The 19,741-nt window shown below is 39.6% G+C and overlaps 1 protein-coding gene across 2 annotated transcripts in view; it reads right to left on the reverse strand.

Annotated features, from left to right (window-relative positions):
- The window catches only part of LRRC4C (leucine rich repeat containing 4C), a 99,893-nt gene extending 80,326 nt beyond the window's left edge, over positions 1–19,567 (reverse strand). For both annotated transcript variants that reach the window (XM_085321883.1, XM_085321882.1), the window contains exon 1: positions 18,071–19,567. The gene's annotated coding sequence lies outside the window, so the exon portion shown is untranslated. The remainder of the gene's footprint in view (positions 1–18,070) is intronic.
- Positions 19,568–19,741: the final 174 nt, after the last annotated feature.

Consider the following 19,741-nt stretch of genomic DNA (forward strand, 5'->3'; position numbering starts at 1 on the left):
AATGAACTCTGAATGTGTGGACAATTTCTCCTTTATCTCATTCATTAACTGCGGAGGAACTTCTACAAAACTTATTTCCTTAACATTCTGGCTATATATAGAATTTAAGCAATGAAGAAAACTTGGATAAGGGCCTCTGAATTAACCTAAACTTTATCTAGGATTTTTAAAACTGCATGAAGTGATGCAAAGGGGGGAAAAAGGAATAACAAACTGAATAATTATGAGATCAATAAACGATTAAACAATTTGCTAAAGCTATTCAAAGGACCTTTTGAACCAAAAAGACAAAAACTCTATGTTAAGCTCAGTTCTTAAAAGATATTTAATGTGCCAAGCAAAAGCAGGCAAGTTGGTGATATTGATCTAGATGTCCTAATTGTGTTGTTACCTCCACAGACAGGTCTAAAAAAGAAAAGAAAAGGGGGAGGGGAGGAAAAAAGGGTAGGATGAAACTGGCAAACACAACATAGATGCATTTGTATAGCCTTGAACTCAGCATTTCATTTTTGCCCTACCAGATTTCTTACTGAATTTTGTTTCACTGAACTTGTGGCTTTTTAGCAGTGATTCAACTACAGAAACAGTAACACAAGAGATTGTAATGAGAACCTTAAATACGACCAAACAYTTCCTCCTGAAGAGCCTTGCTCAAATGAGCAGTTTTTACTCACTAGAGTATTTTCTAATTCAGTAGCAGACATGCCTTCCTACACAAACTCATGGTAATCAACCTAAGCTGGGAAACCGAGACATCACCAAGCCCCTTGGTTCTGCGAGAAGGTTCCTAGGGGCAGGGTGTTCCCCGTAAGTTGTCCCGAACTGTGAATTTCGCTTCTCGCCTGCGAGTCTGAATCTAACGACCTTCGAGTCGCATCCCAAACCCGGCGGCTTCTCCCAGGCTCCCTCGCTGCTCATTTCCATAAGAGCGTCGGGCTGAGGACAGAGCATAGGTTGAGAGGCGTTGATTCAATTTCAGAGCATTTTTTTTTATTGGTTCAAAAATGATACATAATGCCAATTGCTGACTTTATACCTTTCTGCACACGTTTGCTAAGGGCTAGGTAAGCAAATTAGAAACAGGAGGAGCAAAGCAAGTAYTATTGTGGCTGAATCTCTCTCACCTCAAGTTAACACGAGCTGTATCAGGTCAGGAAATCTATTTCCTGCATCAGGAAATCTATCTATCTATCTATATTCTATATAGAATATATATTTTTTTAATATGCACACACACACATGCACACACAGAAACTTTTCATCCAGCAGCAGGCAGTGGTTCAYCTAGTAAATACACAACCAACTGACATACCAAGCAGTGAAACTGAGGAACCAAAGTTGTGAATTATGGTAAAGAGAACTTTGCTGCCATTCAGAGAGACCTGGACAGGCTGGAGAGYTGGGCGGAGAGGAACCTCATGAGGTTCAACAAGGGCAAGTGCAGAGCCCTGCACCTAGGSAAAAATAACTCCATGCACCAGTACAAGCYGGGGGCTGACCTGCTGGAGAGCAGCTCTGCAGAGAAGGACCTGGGAGTGCTGGTGGATGACAAGYTGACCATGAGCCAGCAATGTGCCCTTGTGGCCARGAAGGCCAATGGKATCCTGGGGTGCATTAGGAAGACTGTTGCCAGCAGGTCAAGGGAGGTGATCCTGCCCCTCTCCTCAGCCCTGGTGAGGCCKCATCTTRAGTACTGTATCCAGTTCTGGGCTCCCCAGTMCAAGAGAGACATGGAGCYAYTKGAGAGAGTCCAGCGTAGGGCTACGAGGATGATCAGAGGGCTGGAGGCATCTGCCCTATGAGGAACGGCTGCGAGAGCTGGGCCTCTTCAGCCTGGGGAAGAGAAGACTGAGGGGGGATSTTAYCAATGTGTACAAGTACCTGAAGGGAGGGTGTCRAGGGGACGRGGACAAACTCTTTTCAGTTGTCCCRTGTGACAGGACAAGAGGCAATGGGCAGAAAYTGAAGCACAGGAAGTTCCGCCTGAMSGTGAGGGGGAATTTCTTCCCTGTGAGAGTGRYGGAGCMCTGGMMCAGGTTGCCCAGAGAGGTTGTGGAGTCTCCTTCTCTGGAGATCTTCAAGGCCCRCYTGGGTGCAACCCTGTCTACCATGCTCTAGGTGACCCTGCAGAGCAGGGAGGTTGGACTAGATGATCTCCAGAGGTCCCTTCCAACCTTACTGATTCTGTGATTCTATGATATTTAAAGCTTGTGAACTGCTGTAGCATTGACAAATATGTTAAAATTCCACAGTGTTCAGTAAAATAGAGTTTGGGCACTGTGCTTTCTGATCGTTCTTGCATTTAAATTAAAAATGAATGAATAATAATTTCTGTGTAAAATGTATAGAAGTCCTGGATATCTTTTACTCAAATACTTCTTATTCACTTACAGCTAGAATGTCAAAGCRATATTTGAATAAGCTCATGTTTGCAAGTATTTACTCTCATGAGTAAGAACTGGCAGACTTGCAATCCTGCTTAACTTTCAGAAAGGGATTATTTTCTATTTGTTTGTTCAATTCAACTTATGCCTGAGGCAAAATAAGTCAGGAGAAAAAGATCACTAAGAGTCTGAATATAAAATAGTTAGCGGTATCACAAAATTGCTGGTAAATTGGGGAAAAYCTTTCTTAAGGATAGAATCATACAAAAGAAGATTTTGACCTAYGTCTCCGGAATTGTTTCACTAATAGAATGCTTAAGGATAAAAGATTTACATGTTCTTTTGTTTTCCCTTCTTACTCTGCCTTGAAACGATATGTATTATGTATGATGCTACTGATTGCAATAAAAATTGCACTTATAAAAWGCCTTTCACTCAGGGACCTTTCAGGCAACTCTGAACTAAGCTTTCAAAACCTCCTCTTAAATCTACACTCTCACTTAAATCATATTAAACTGTCTTTGATGTCTGAAYGAGATCTCTTATATGGAGAATTTTGGCCCTGTGAAGTGTGGAAGGATCTGTCATGCAATAGGGAAAGTACTTTCTCCTAAGTTACAGAGAGGTAAAATTGAGTACACGGACCGTGTGATTTGTTTCACACAGTGAAGCAGAGGCCAGACAAAGACCAGAGTCAAGGACTCTCCAGCRGTAACCACTACCATGCACAAGAGTGTCCGTTCTGCTACATCTGGGTGTTTCTTCAAATCTCATTTTCCCAGCAGAGGGGGAAATCTGTGATACAAGATTTGATCTTTTCGTTCTTGCTTTTGTTTGRGGGGGAAGGATTTTTCATTGCTTCTTTTGAAAAAATCTTACTCATTTTCCTCTTTTAGAAGTTTCTTCTTTAACTAGTTGCCRTGTAGTCCATGTTATAATTCTTCTGACAACTACATGACTAATGTGTGGAGATGTCTTACCCCCTCCTACACAGAGAGATTTATGGAAGTAGATGCTTCGCTAACTATGTCAAACAAAGACTACTGCCCTGCTATTTTTTTGATAATGCAACTACCTGTGCATGGTCTTCGTTCCAGTCCACAGGCACATCTGCACAGAAGAGCTGGCAAGAACAGCACCATATCTTACAAATTTTTAACCATTCATTAAACAGAGCTAGAGAAATGCTCAGAAACAGGTAACTGTTTCAAAAAATCACCTAGTTGCCCCCTTTGGAGTTCTTATGCTTTAATACTATACCATTTTTTCTCTAAAGAGCTACCAATATTGTTCCCCTTTTGCTATTATTAGAGTCTCGGTCACTGTACTTTGCAATCTGAGTATTTTTAGCTCGCTTGGCAGAAAGAGCCAGCAAGGCTGTCTTTTGTTCACTTCCCCCCTTTCAGGCCTAGTGTCACTCAGGCTACAAGAAAGAATACACAATTCTGCATATAGTGGTGGTTCCTGAAGAAACATAGCAGGAGACAAAAGGATGTTTTAAACACAAGGGAAGCTTTACAGTATTCCATAATGATGAATATATTAAATATTTCATAGATTTCACTTGTGTATAATCTATTCTCATTTAACTTTAATGAGAACACCTATTAAAAAYGGAGGGAAAAACAAGGCCCAAACCACCACAATATCCTGATTTCTGCCTGACATGGGAGAATCCACAAACACAATGTCAAACACATGAAATTAAGTAGCATACAGCCTAGATGAATTTAGATGTTACCCTGTACATAGCCTTCAAGCTCTCTTACATATGATACTATATCATAGGCCTATAACACAGTATCATCATGTTACTGAGTTCATCCCTCTGAGATTCAAATAAATATTCTCTTACCATATCAAAACCTACCTATGCTACTTACTTGAGATCCTGTTTATGTTGGATCCTATATACATATAGGAATGTGAATGAAAAAAAATGAAGCAAGCACATCTCCGTTTTGCAGATAAAGGYCTGAATTTTCATATGAAGTCTAAATATTTAAAGACAATTATATAATTACCTGTGCAACTTAAACACAGGTTTTCAGTTAGTACTAACTTATAAACTCAGTTTATATACTAACAAAACCTTGAACCGTTACTTGTGACGGCTGCGAATTAATCACAGGGCAATCTCTGGCAGAAGCAGAGTATTTGTTACCCAAAGCAATCCTATTCTAACTGATAAAATATATTCCTGGCTTGGTTTTATTTTCAGAGAAACTAAYAATATAATCATGCAGAAGAGCTCTATAGAACAGATAAACAGCATTCAGTTTTGCAGAATACAGAAAACTGAAGCCTGGGATCTTCAGAACAAGAATGATCAGAAGTCATACAGACAAATTAATATTAAAAGACAGAATTTCCTAGATGTAACACTATTCTTTCATGTWCTAGAGCAAACTGCCTGAATCAAAGAACTTTTTCTCATTTATCTTTATTATAGAACATTATGAGAGTAGCTTTGCAGATGCTGTAGGCACCTTCCTCAAATTCATTCTAATGGGGCAACAACATTTTACTTAGTGTACATCACCTTCCTGAACACTTCACTGAAAGCTAATTAGATAAACTGTATTAGTCAAAACTTGAAATACTTCCATATTCTTCTATTAAAAAAATACAATATTTAGATGAGCTGGAACTGAGGCCAAACATTTTATGTCTTTTTAGACAAATGCTGATGCATTTTGTATTACTGGACATTGAGTAAGCTTTTCTTGGTAATGGTTTCATAAATGATAGAAATATACTTTAAGAAGTCTGACTCTTCCCACATCTCCTTCTGGACAGCGGCAATCTAGAAAAAGAACTAGTTATCTGCTGCTTATGGTGTCTGACACAGGATGATATCTGGGGATCATATAATGAGGAGGATAGCAGTATAATGGGACATTTAAATTCTTTTGCTTGTCATCACTTTGATTATTAATCTACACCATTTGATACTAACACATATATATAATATTAATCTATAATATTTTATATACACATGCTTCTGTACAAACAGCATTGTAATATCTTTTTTGCTTTGGCAGTTAACTTCAGTTTGTGTTATAATTTAGAGTAAGAGAGTAGAGACATGGAAACATGGCATCTAGGTTGTATCATATTTGTTTTCAGCAACTTTTCTTCAAACCATTTATCAATTTACTTTGCACAGCATATACATTACCACATTAGCACTGAGACAGCACATACATCAGTTACCACTGATTCAATTACAGTGATTCATTCCAGTTCACAGATATTTAAAATAGTCAATGCAACTTAGGAGTTTTGCAAGAGCTTTTTATATATTCTTATGCAAAACTGCCCAAATACGAAATTCTAATCTAACAAATCCCCAGTCATTCTTCTAAGGAGCTGCAATAAAGGCAATGCAATGTCATTTTCATGCATTAGTTCACAGTGAAAATACAGCAGTAAAATTCAACTTCTGAAACTAAGGAAGTGAATCAAGATTGAGAAAAGAAAATAAAGATACAGATTCATATCTATAGCTATCAATCATCCTGTTGAATATTGAGATATGAATCTGTGGATTACCATAATAGTCTGCAAGATACATCYGCATGAGAGAAAGAGCCTCTGAACTCTGCTGCCCCTGGGAGAAGATGAGCTCCAGACAGACAACATCCACAAGGAACTCTAGTCAAGATGTGAGGAGCATTGCAGCCAAAGTTAGCTTTACTAGTCAGCAAACTTAATTCATGTTGGCCCCTGTCAGGTACATGACTATTTTGAGAGATTGTTACACGAATCTCTAACAAAGGAAGTTAGAGAGGGACTGGGAGAGAAAGAGAACATCTCAGGCAAGACTATCTGCTAGACTTAAGCTTTGGTTTTCCTAACTCCCAAATGGTCATTAGTGGTAATAAGATAATGGAACTATGATGCAACTTTTTGGAACTATGATGCAACTTTTTGGAACTATGATGCAACTTTTTAGCTATATTTAAATTATGACTTTGTCAAGTTAAATTCTAATAAATTAAACATTGCATGAAGTGTGTGCAAGAGTATGAGGGATACATATGAAAGGGTGCCTCATGAAATCACAAAATCCTGGAAGTGCTGGGAGTACAAACAAAAACGTAATGAGGAAATTATCCCAGACTGCTAATTTGATAGGATTTCAATAATAGGGGTTACCTGCTGTTATGGGAGCAGTAAGGAATTTGGACATGTAACCTACTTCCTTGAAAATCCAACATATAGGGAACATACACATGGAAAAATGCCTGGAGATTTAGATCAGGTACAAATTTTTAAAGTGATAATTACCGTGCATTAAAAGCCTAGGCAGATACTCTTAGCACTAACAGGTGTAACAAGCCTTTGTGTAGTGTAACCTAACATCTAGTAGCTATACCAGCACTCTTAGCACAGGCTAAATGCAGCTTAGTGTGTTACAAATTCATACCATCCACAGTTTTCTCCCATAAGCAAGCAAATAGATCATTTAACACATTTCCAAACCCCTGCAAAAATAAGATTGTTTATCAAAATTCAGAGTATGGTAGAGAGTGCAGAAAGGAGTAAAATAAAAGAAAACAAAGATAAAGAAAGAAAAAGAACMTAGAGAAATTCTATTGATGTGTAGTTTCTAAAAGTCACAGTAATTTGCGTAGCAAAATCAATAGAGCAGGATTTTATTGGAAGTACAACCTTGTCTCTAACCACATCCTGAGCTTCCTAAAATCAAGAATATTTCAAAAGTGGGCAGGYTTTCAACTGTCCCTGCTGTACTGAAAAGGGAGGGAAGTTAATTCCTCTACAAAGAACTCAAGTTCCCACTGCCTTGTATACAGTCATTTCTACYTGCATCAGGAGAGCATAAAATACTACTCTTTTGATTTCATATTGTATGAATCCCAGCATTGCTCAGTGATAAATGACAATACAAGTCACAAGGAAAATGACGCTTAAGAAGTCTTAGTTTTCCGTTGGATACATAGACACAGTAACATTGAACTTCATGAAGCACATTACTAGAATATGTCCTATTATCTTATTCAGTGACTTCCTAAAGAACAGTAATGAGGAGACAACTAAATTTAGTATCAAAGAATACAGTTTGTTTTACATTTTCATTAGCTGCAGTTGATATATACTACATGGGTAGATAATGATAAGTAGGGAAGGAAGGTCAAAGATGAAAAAGAAAGTACGATTGTTTCAACTTGTCACTACAAAATACGCCTCCTTGCACACAGGGACTGCTGCAGCATCATAGAGAGTGTATCCTGGAAGCATTAATTAGGTCAGAACCTCCTAAGATGAACAAATTTGGCACTTATTTTTGAAAAAGAAGAAAGAAATGAGGASTAGATAGCTCAGGACACAGCACCTCTTGGCCGTTTAGAGTTCACAGTGACTGAATAGAGTTACCTATAAAGGAATGCCCTTTGCTATTCGAGAGAATACTCTTTCTCGCAGTCCATGACCTCTCAAGACAACCACATTCAGTTGTAACAATGAAATTCCCAACTACTTTAGGAAGCCTCTTGAATGCAGGAAGCACTACACAGAAATCTGGCTTGGACTATGAAACTCAAAACTAAACTGAGAGGGACCATGGATCTCACCTCTAACTATCAAATATGTATCTTTGTTTTAGATTTCCATCAGTAACTTCTCCACAAGGGTTTAAAACACATCCTGTCCCAGATATTAGAAGGAGAATAACTATAAAAACTAGAAGACACTCCAGCCAGACTGCATACAGTTGCAGGTTACATCAACTAATATAAATGTGTACAGGGGCAGGGCCAAGTTTATTTTGCTCTTTGCTCTTCTATGCCTTCCTCTTCAACCCAAATTAGAAAAACAAGGAAACAAATAAAAATCAAGTTCACAAATGAAGTTATTTTATGAAGATAAAAAAATATATATTTCTTGAATAAAATGCTGAACAGTTATTGGCAGGTAAGGTAGCATAAGAAAAATATGAAYAGAGCACTGTTTAGTTGCCATTAAGCACACAGAAATAGGGAGAAAGGTATACCAACTTTGGTACCTCTACATTTAATCTATCTCAGACTTGGAAAGAAGTGTTGARCTCCATGAAAGGGAACTGAGCTTGCACCAAGACCAACTATATCAAAAGCTGATTAATATCCAGAAAAATGCACTGGAAAGAAGCTTTGAGCCCATACATTTGACTCCCTTGCACACAGGTGTCCAAGTCCTGTGTCAGCTCAAACAAAAGAACTCTTTCAGGCTAGAGGCCCAGGCTGCTGAGGAGTCAGTGTTTCAGAGATACAATAGCCAAAGCTTGCAGTCTTATTCAATTTGTCATGAACTATGAAGGAGGTAGAACAAGCTAATGCATGGGCCACTGAACAGAGGTAAATACACATGGAAACTATCTATTCACCCTCAGCACAGTCTTCAAAATGAATCTCTATAAAATATTTTAGATTTGAAAAATCAATTTCAAAAGATGTTTTTTCCAACCAACTAGATAGAAATCTCAAGTTTACAGAAGGCTGTCCCTCGTTCTGAAGGTATAACCTATATTTGTCATTCTTAAACAGACCATTTTACACTCAATACCACTCTGCATATCTGCCTTATTTATCATGCTGCCACTAGYTACTGTTGCAGGAAAAACCGCTCAATTCATATAATTTAATTCAAATCAAGATCAAAGTAGTGTATTGATTTATCAACAACATGTAATTAACCAGTAATCAGTGAACTATACATGCAGGATCAGGATCAACCACACAAGAGAGAAAGCCCAACTGTGGACACTTACAAAGTGAAAATAAACACCTAAAAATTTCTGAACACCCCTACACAATAAATCCTCAAAAGTAACATCACTCACACATCTTCGTAGGCCATACGGGTTAAAAGCATCCTCCCCTGCCTCGGCCGGGAGTGCAGGCTCCCCTTCTTGCTTACCTCTCCTCTTGGAGACRTGGGTGCTCTAGCTGTGTGTGATCTCTTGCCATTCCCTGCTACCTGCAAATGGACATGCCAGGGAGAAAGCACCCCTCAGTTTACTTATGCACATCCATAGTGTGGGACCTTGCTTGTTGCATCCCCTGCTGTCACTCCACGAGCCAGATGCAGGGTCCTCTAAAGATCCAACAGCAGCCTGATCAGGCCAAGGCAATGGCTGCAACGAAATGGGCCAACCCCTGGCAACGTCAAAGCAGTTTCTTCCTCTGATATTCTCTCTCCTGCCCAATCTCTCTCTCATTACAAATGTTCATGCTTCTTTTAACTTCTCTTCAAGTTGACTCCTTCTTCGTCTCAAAAGATTTCCTATTTTCCCTCTCCTATTTAGCATTATCAATTTTGGGTAAGTCATTCACAAATACACGGTTTATACTCACACTCCTATCCCAACAGCTGTTGAGATGCAGGCTATTAGGCCAAGGGTGGGCCTTACACTTAGGTTAAGTGCAGTTTTTTGTCAGCGATCATTTAGATATCGCTAGATCATTGATACAAAAACGTGGCAAAAAGAGTTATTGTATTTTGTACCTATATAATTCCACTGGAAAAATCCCATTCAAAAATATTTCCACTCAATTATTTTTATGAATATCTGGTCAGTTTTTCCAAGCTATTAAATAAGTACCCTATGCAGTTCAAAGTTCAAGCGCTCTGTATATCCATGGCAACTTTTATCTACCAAGCTTGCAATATCATTATAGTAAATCATTCGTTTAATAAAAAACACTTTCCATAAAGCTATACTGATTGCCGTTAACCATCTTCCTGGCCTTAATTCTCTATCAACTGGATTGTGTGCTTCATCCATTGTTATTTTGTTTAAATCTTATGTTAGACTAACTGGTCAATGATTAACAAGGTCATTGCACTTGCATTGCTTGAGTATTTTCCAGAGAGGTGCTTTGTAGTACTCTTAGGGAAAAGAAAACAAATTATTGATTTAAAAATATTTATCCCTAACCGATGTTGTTCAATATCCTTTACTTCCTTTATCTTTTCATGGTAGGTATCCTAAATCCTGATTTTTCCAGCTATGGAAGTACTTACCGAATACTTCTGCCATTTCTGCATCACTACTGCTAAAAACTATTTGTGGGATATCTACAASAGCAATAAGAGACCCTCATTTATGGCACATTCTAACTTTGACCCCCTCATCCTACCCATCCTCTCCTATCAAGATATTTTTGGAAGTCTTTGGGAAATTATGTTTCTCTTATCAATTGTATTCACTGTAGAGCTTATGATTTATATTTGTTGTTATTTGYCTTCCTCATTTTTCCCCTACTATGTGCTACTTTGTTTTGATTTTGATTTAATTTTTTATTTTTTTTACTTCATCTTCCCTTGCATCAAAGATAGCCTCATAATCAAACATGAATTCTTTTATGATTCTARCTTTTCTCTGGCAAAATAATATATTCTCCTTAGAAACTTCCCAATTTTTCTTCATAATCTTCCATCTATATTTTCTCTCCAATCAATTTTTCTCATGATTTTCCTCAGCTTTAGAAGGTAGGTCCTTTTGAAGCAGCATTATTGGCTGCATTTTATCTTTCATTTGCTATAGGCAACCATCATCTTCATCTTTCTTTGCCACAGTAAAATCTGATATAGATGATACTTGATATCTGATACAATACCTTTGGTGATAGGAAATTATTATCAGAGTTCTCTGCAACTCTTAATGATATTTTATTATCACTGCATGAGATTTTCATATATATCTTCAAAACTGAAATCTCCCATAAAAAGATAATTACTTTTTTCCCACACATTACAGAAAGGTACTTAAGGAGTAACTCATCCTGAACTCTGGTTTGATTCAGTAATCTGCAACAGATACCTGCACAGTCCATCTCTTACCGTATATAGCTCAATCTTCAGGGCTAGCCTACTCAGTGAAATGTGCATTACAAAAAGAGGAATATCAACACAAACAACTGCTGAAGGTGAGGGTTTTCGACCTCTTTCCAGTCCAAAAGAGAAATCCATTATGGTTTTAATTTCCTGCACCATATACAGTCAAGATTCACACGAGCGTTAAATGCAATAAAAATCTTATTGAAGTAGGAGACTGTGCACTACATCTGAGCAACCTGAAATGCTAATGGGGTCACCATCCTTTCCCTTTAGTAGCTGTGCCATCAACAGCCCTTAGAGAAATGTACCTCAGTTCTTTAAATGATGCAACAAATATAAAAGTTTGCCTCTGGAAAAATAATATATAACCACTTGTCAAAGATCTTGCCTCTCAGACAAGGCCTCACAAATAGTGTACTGGCAGAGAAAATTCTTGTAAAACCAAACAGCTAAGTAAAAAACCCTTAGCGCAACATGTATGCCCTTTGGCAATGAAGCTCATGGAATCTAATATATTTTTGYGCACTTCATTTGAAAGTTGTATGCATTGAGGGAGGAAAAACTGCAGTTCCTTAGGTTAGCCCTTTTTTCTTCTTGCAGTTCTCTTCTGTAGCCTTTAAAAGGTGAACTCTAAAACTTTCTGTTACAAAAATTACAAAATGTCATAATAATTATTATTTATGTGAACAGGCAACACACAAATTTACACCAGCACCAAACTCTCTTAGGTATGACTGAGAATTCAACTGAAAAATATGACATTTCACAAAATACTTTATTTTTTTTAATGTAAACTGAGTTTGTGCTATAGGAGCAAAAAAGACCAGATTATTTCAATAACTCATGGGTTATTACATTATATACCGATGAAAAAGAATAATTACTACCTGGAATGTCATTAAAGGCTGCAAAAGAAACGTGGGGCATTTAGAAATTTAGACAGACAGAAAAGTGGACTTTGTGGCGTATTGATTCAAAATGACATTCAGATYACCTTTTTATGTCTGTACACACAAGCATTTGTCCTACTGTTAATTTCTACAGCTGAAACAGGTTTGGTGCTTCTTACAGGAGAAAAAATAAAAAGTAAAACCACAGAGGAGGAACAACCCCTAACKGAAGTCATCAACAAAGCTACAAACTGCGTTTCATCAATGCACAGTGATAGAAGAGGAAAGAAATTAGTTTTTTTTTTTTTTTAAGTAATAATAAAAAGATTATTTGGTGGTTTGGTTGCATGGAAAAGYTACTGTACAACAGACTGGCTCTGATGTATTATTGTGTTGCATTAGAATAGAAAAATGGGTATTACTGAATAAAAATCAAAAGAATCCTTAAGTTCAAGGTACGTGAACTTCTGCCTGAGCTCTAAGGTGGTCCTGTGCCTGAGGCGGTGATGCCTTCAGGTACACTGACAAGCCATGAGGCAATTTGCATTGCTGTTACCCATGTTGTACTCACTCATGGACAAACAAAAGGTTCTACAGTCCTTAATATGCTTGACTTTATTTGCCATGTAACATGGCATGTGAGTGCACAGGTTATTGACATGAAAGCAAAGAGGTTTGTAAGTAAAAATAAAATGTGCTGGAGATCTGAACTACTTCAATACTTAAAAAAAAATATTACCCACTGGTTATCAGCATTCGGGCTGACCCTCAAAGTAATCATTCTTATATGTACAATGATAGAGAAGTAGTATCTACTGGGGCTTTCAGGAAACCAGTTCATGTTACATTGTCTGTATGAATATGAAAGGAAACCACATCCATATTTCTGAGGATTATTTTGATGCACAGGACTGTAGGGACCCCTCAGCTGTAAAATAACTGAAAGAAGATCCTTCATACACAAACAGCATTTCTAAATGCTCTGAATTACCACTAGGTTTCAGACAAAAACTCATTCATTTTAGTTATTTTGCTGTGATAGTCCTGAGCAAGGTTTACCTAGTTACATGTGAGGGCATCGTTGCTAGAGTTTTTTGCTTTATTTTGGGGTTGGGTTGTTTGCTTTCTAATTCTCCTGGTTTTCCTGCTACACTACATCTCCTCGGTCCTCACATAGCAAGTACAAGCTCTGCAGCAACTACTATGAGAGACTTTATTCGGTGATCCAATACTGCCTCTCTCCCTTTCACAGGCAGCAATAGCAAATATCGTTTCTGCTTTATGAAAATCGAATTTCAAGAGATCTTACAGTGGAGCGGGGTGAGTATTTAAGTTTAGAAAAGCTTTGGTATATACCTGAAATGCATTTTAATCTGCCCAAGGAATAGATTCGGTCCTGGCAAGTTCATCGTTGTTTCTAATTATCAGCGACTGCTACATCTCACTTGCCTGCAGCTATCCAATTAACATATCGCCACTATACAAAATATTTTAATATGCTCAATGTCCTAACAGGAGCCTCACACTCCATTTCCATCCAAAATTTTCTCCTAATTCAGTTTCCAACATTTTAGCAAATGACAGGGAATAAGAGACAGACATAAGCGGACAGATAACGYAGCCATCGAGCTGCTCTGCCTATCGTTGTGCAAAGTTCTGTGGTGAGATCCCTTGGTTGGTGAGCAGAGAAACAGAGAGGGAGAGAGAAGAAAAGATCAACTCAAGAAGTGGAAAACATGTAACTTGTGCCCTGAGATATTGCTATGGCAACATTTAAACAAAGAACAGAAAGCCCTGCTGGATTCTGCTCCCGCTTCCTTGGATACCAAATGTAAATCCTCATTCTCCTTTATTGTGTGCGTGCACAAGCGTCTGATTTTTGCCTTTCCCTCCAACCGATAGCAAAATATCCAGGCTCCCTACCAGGAACTCTGTGTTAATTCATTTCCCGGTATTATAGCTCCTGTATTTGCAATTAAAACGCACCACTAGCATGCTCATCTCGCTTTTCCTTCAGGGGAAGAAATTACTATGCGATAGTAAATAACAGGGACCCTTCTTTTCTATATACTGTGATTAAATAAACCTCTCCAAAAAATGCCACATGTCAAGCCCTACTGTCTTTTGCCATAACAGCGATTAAGGGGAGCTGAGGCAGAACTCTTTCCAACGGCCGCTCACCAGGATAACCCCTTGCCAAAGYTGCCAGAATTGGAGAAGGTTACAAAACCGGCTTCAAGACCACCGTGGCTACTGCTATTACTATAGTCTTTCTCATCCTTTGAAACTGAAGGAGGTATGTTTTTTGTTATGGTTTTCATGGACCTGTTGGCAGGTGAACGGATGGGGATGCAGAATGAGGCTCTCTCCTAGCCCAAAGTCTAGCCAGCTTGACTACTCTAGTCAAGCCACCAATAACTTGGCGGATGCTAATTGCATTTCTTTGGAGTCACTTCCCTCCCACACTGAAAACAGCACTAATTCCATCATCCTTTTCTCTCTTCTCCTYCCCTTACTGGCAAGTAAGGCGCAAAGGGTCAAAGCAAAGGCCAGCATCAGGACTGAAACGGCAGCTTCGGCACGCTGCCACAGTGCCTTCCTTCAGCAAACACACTGGGACTTCACTCGTTTGAGCTTATGCTTTTCACCAGCACCAATCTCCCTCAGCACTCACTAAAAACCTGGCCTGAACCCTGTGRAAAATATTCCTGTTTCATATTGCAACAATAAGCATTTTCATGTGAATGTGATGCAGCTTTTTAGGTCACAGGTTTTAAAGCCTAGAGGATGGGAGCCATGACAGTATCTTGGGAACCCCTCTCGTTCTCTAGTTTCACATGATTGCTTCTATCCATTTACATCTCAAACATTCTTTCCTGGGTCTCACTYATTTCAAAAATTTGTTTTTCACTTGCTAATACTATCAGGGTGGGAGATACTGTGACACAGAATTTGCTTCTCCGGCAACCTGAACCTGCTCCTATTCTAGACCAGTGCAAATCATTCCTGATGTGTGAAAGACATGCACTAGCTACCCCCTTGCATTACTCAACAACAGTYTGCCAATGAAACTTGAAGTTTGAGATACATGATCTCTGACCTTCTAGAAAACCACTACAGCAAATAGAGCAGGACTCTCCAAACATAGCTTTCTCCTTCCCTCTGTACTAGCACTTGGCACCTAAATACATACAGAATGGGTCACTGTACAGAGCCAAATTCCTAGCTGCCCGAGGTGATTACTGAATGGATTGCCCACATTTTGGAAGAGGAGACAGCCTGCAGGATCAGCATATGTTGCTGAATGATACACCTGTGCTCAAGCATAAGCACAAGGGAAGCAGCAGAAACAGCTAGCTCTCGCCTCCGCTCAAGAAGATTTGTTGCTCCTCATTTAGGTACATGTTTGGTTTGATGTTTTTGATATTTCTTTTAAGATCAGCTCTTTGGGCTTTGGATAAGTCCCCGAGCAAGTACTGAGAAATTCTAAACTCAGCCCTAGTACAAGACCAAACGAGTTAAACTCTGAGCTGTTCCGTGTGTCTTTGGCTACTGTATTAAGTGAATGATTCACTGAAGTGTGAAACTGTTGCCTCTTCAGATACAGACATACATTCCCAGATTTTTAATGTTGACAAGGTTTGCCTATTTCAGCCCAAACTGGTGGCTAAATTTTCCCAGTGCTTCCTTATCACATCAAGAAAAATCCTCCTGCTAGTTACTGTACAAAATGAATGAGGCACCTATGGCAGCTTTCTATTGTCAAAAAGTAGACTTGCTCTATCAGATTTTTCTGTTTATGTGCTCACTTGACAGCAATCCAGGCAAAAGCTCAGAGATGCCTTTTCCTTAGCCAGCTTCTTTTTCCTTCAGTAATTACTGAGCAGCAGCTTAACATAAATTTAGCTGCTCTATTACTGCAACTGCTGATGTAAGTGTAGCCCACAATAGGGCACAGACTTATAATAATACAAGAAGGAATGGAGAGTATAATTTTGTGCATGTTTCCAGATGCTGCCAGACTTATTACCCACTTAGTGTCCCACCAGGAAACATGTGCCCAGAGAAATAAATGAGGCAAAACCATTTCATACTAAACTTATTTAGCTATGGAATACTGAGAAGGATGAGAGTAATTGGAGTTGGAAGGAACAATTTTTGTTGTGCCTCCTTCCTTCTTTATCTAAACACAACAGCGCAAAGGGTCTGATTCATTTGCGTGGCAAAACAAAAACTTCCAGGGATTTCCCTGGGAGCAGAATTGGACCCTAAATCATAATCCTTTACAAGCAACCAACACCTAAGAGGCATGACGTCCAAACAGAAGCACATGGGACATAGCTGAAAGACAGAAGGTCTCGTTTGCTTTACACCAAGAAATACAAGAGGCTTACCCAAAATAACAGTGGTGATGTGAAAGAATTCAAAGATGCGAAAAAGGAAGAAGCTAATATTTATGTATTATAGAAGTTAGCGCTCTGGTTTGTGTTGCTTCACGCAGAAGGCTTGAGATGAGGGAAATGCTGCCAGAAAAATATGTTAAAATCAAGATCCAGCTCTACCAACACCTTTTCCATCTCTGCTTCCTTCCCCTCCTCCAGAATACTGCTGCTAGAGTAAAGTAAAATGAATGGCAAAGCAACTTCTGCACCCTGCCTGCCAAAAAATATCCATCTTTGTCCAACAGTTCATTTAATTATGTGTTTCCTTCCCTCCTCCTGCACGAAATTTGGCCTAATGAAGACATTCAATTGGAGCCTCTACATGTGAAGGCCAAGGTTGAGAAGGGTGGAGATGAGAGAGGACAGAAGGGGGAAAAAGAGGAAGAAAATCCCTATCTACAAGGTAAGCAGTCATGCCAGGAGAGGGGACGGAAGTGGCACTCTTCTCCACAGGAACACAAGGACCTCTATTTTAAACACCATGTTATCTTGCCTTCATTCCACACCCCCACATCACATTTCTCCAGAAAGAGAGACAGACATTTACTGATTTGTTACTAATTGCTAATCTGTAAACCCCATGAGCTAMAAGCTATTTTTTATTATTTTTAATATCATAATAACAACCCCCCCTCCCCCAATACCATAGTATCCTCACTGCTTGTCAATCAAGTCAATCTCCTTCAACTGCTAGGGAAGTCCTAGGGGAGCCAGGATTCACCACAAAATCACAGAGAATTTCCTAGGAGATCTGGAGGGCAYGGGTGGCTTGTACAGCAGTTTTCAAAACTCCCCTTCAACAGCAGAATGCCCTCTCTCTGCCTGCTACTACTTGCTTTTAGCAATGCAGTGTAAAATACACCATTTCTCCCAGCACTGCCTCCTCAAAATCCATTACCACCTCTTGTCCTACCCCCGGCTTGCACCAAAAGCGGCTTTGTCTCTCTGCCTGATTATAAAATTTTCCTGGTAATACAACATATTGATCTGCAATGTCAGACTAGCTGCCAGGATTTAAATTGGAGCCCTTCTGTTTTAAACACTTACAAAATAAATAAATAAATCTCTTCCATGCATCTAATTCTATGCAAGTTGCAGTAGTCTCTACAGACTGGGCAATCAGRCAGCACGCTACCACTCACTGCAGGGGCTTTCTCAGAAACATTTCTTTGCTAGTGAACATTTACAAACCCTACAGAGCCACAGGCAGACAAGGCAGGCATCTGCAACATCCTACCAAGGTTGGAGTTTCACTAACAGGAACATTTCAGCTGCTGTAAGATTTTGTTTCTGTCCTTATTCCTTCCCTTCTCCCTTCCTGACCCCCCCCCCCAAATATTAGCAAAATTCAGTTCTTAAGAATGCATCAGATTTTTTTTTTTTTTTTTTTTTTTAAGTGGGGGTCAGGTAGGGGGATCAAACCAAGTGACAAGGGAGAAGGAAGAAAGAGGAGAGGCAATGGGGCATTATTTTCTTTTCTAACAAATAATAAAATGGAAAGTGCACTTACTGTATCCTCAAAGACTCTCCAGCTGGAAATCCGAGTGGTTATGAAAAACCCGGGTGGGGGAGGGGCTAGGAAAACTATTTCATTTCAGCAACCAAACCAAAATTAAAAATAAGAAAGGAAAATAAAAATATAATATATCCAATGGCAATTTCCAATCACTTTCAGTCCATACAGGTGCCAATCCAACCCAGCACTGCTGAATTCTCCCCCTTTGGCAATTTTTCCTTCTTCTCTGTCCTTTTTTTCCTCTGTTGTTTTCAACTTTTCTGGTTTAAAATTTCCGTAGCAGTAGCATTGATCTTTGCCTTTGCTGGAGAAGAGGGGTTTAAAACAACAGGAAAAAACCAAAACCCTTGCAGAGAATGAATGGTCCTTCTCCTTTCCGAAACTTTTCATTCCACTGTGGATCCTTTGCCTAGTTTCTYTTTTCTGAGGTTTTCTGCCTCTCTGGCTCCTCTGCTCTCCATTGCTCACTATTTAGTTTTTCTCTGGAGAGCAGAAAGGGCTGTATTTCTTTCTAAGGAACCTTCCATCTGTATTCTTTTAATGTAATTTTGTTGTGACTGTTAAGATCCAGGTCTTGCCAGGCAGTTTTCTTCTTCCCCCTTCTTTGCTGCACTATCAATTATCCAATCCGTGCGTCTCCACATTAGAACGGAGGTTCCCATTCTTCGATTTTCCCTATCCCCCAAGCTCCGTTAGCAGAGAACTTCCTTTTGCATTTAAATTTTTATTTGCGTGTATCAAAACAATAAACTTTTAGTCTCTCTCCCCCCTCTCCAAAGACCTGATTAGATTTCCAATCACAACCCAGTGCGCAATTGGATTTTTGATTTCAGCAAGAAGCCAGCAATCCACAGCATCAGCACCCTCTCCTCGCTTCAAACTCCACGTTATATCCTTTTGCCTTCCCTTCAACTCCTCTGCGTTTTCATAATCTCACATTAAATGGAATGAAGGAGGGAGGGAGAGGAGAAAAAAATTCAAGGATCCCACCAGCTGTCAAGAATAAATCCATCCCCTCGTTATTTTTTAAACACTTGGGATGCGTGTTTTCGACGCCCACTCTCCCCTTTGCTCCCCCTCCCCACTTCTGAAAATCTTTCTGATGTTAAAACTCCCCCGATGGGGCACAGAAGAGCCCTGGGGAGGCGTGATTTGTCCTCTCAGCTGTGAATTGCACAAGCACCGGGCTYCCTTCGCTCTTCATTCCAGCTTCCTCTCCATCTTTTGTCCAGCAGCTATAAAGATCCAGCAGCACTGAGGCGCATAAACTTCTGTTTCTTCGTTGGGGAGAGCAGGAAAGAGAGAGGGGGAGAAGGATGAGAGCTCTCCAGTCTCTGCCTCCCTTTTCCTCTCTCGCTCTATTTCAAGAGCAGGTCCGATCGCATTTCCAAGCTCAGCCTCGTGTATTTCAGATCTACAAGTTGGATTTCCCTTCTGCACAGCAGTGAGTTAGGCTCCCATCTTCTTCCACATGCCAGCTATCTCCCCCCCCTTTCTTCCTGCCTCCCTCCCTTCCGAGATGACACATTCCCAGGAGCGCTGCCGCTTCTTTCAGTTTTGAGTTTCATCCCTGCAACGCACAGCCGAAACCCCTTCTCCCCGCCATCAGCTCCAGCTCGAACCCGCCCGTGCGCGCGCGTTCACACGCCTGTGTGTGTGTGTGTG

Source organism: Rhea americana, unplaced genomic scaffold (assembly GCF_003343005.1).
Source record: "Rhea americana isolate MKP2758 unplaced genomic scaffold, rheAme1 scaffold_72, whole genome shotgun sequence".
NCBI lineage: Eukaryota > Metazoa > Chordata > Aves > Rheiformes > Rheidae > Rhea > Rhea americana.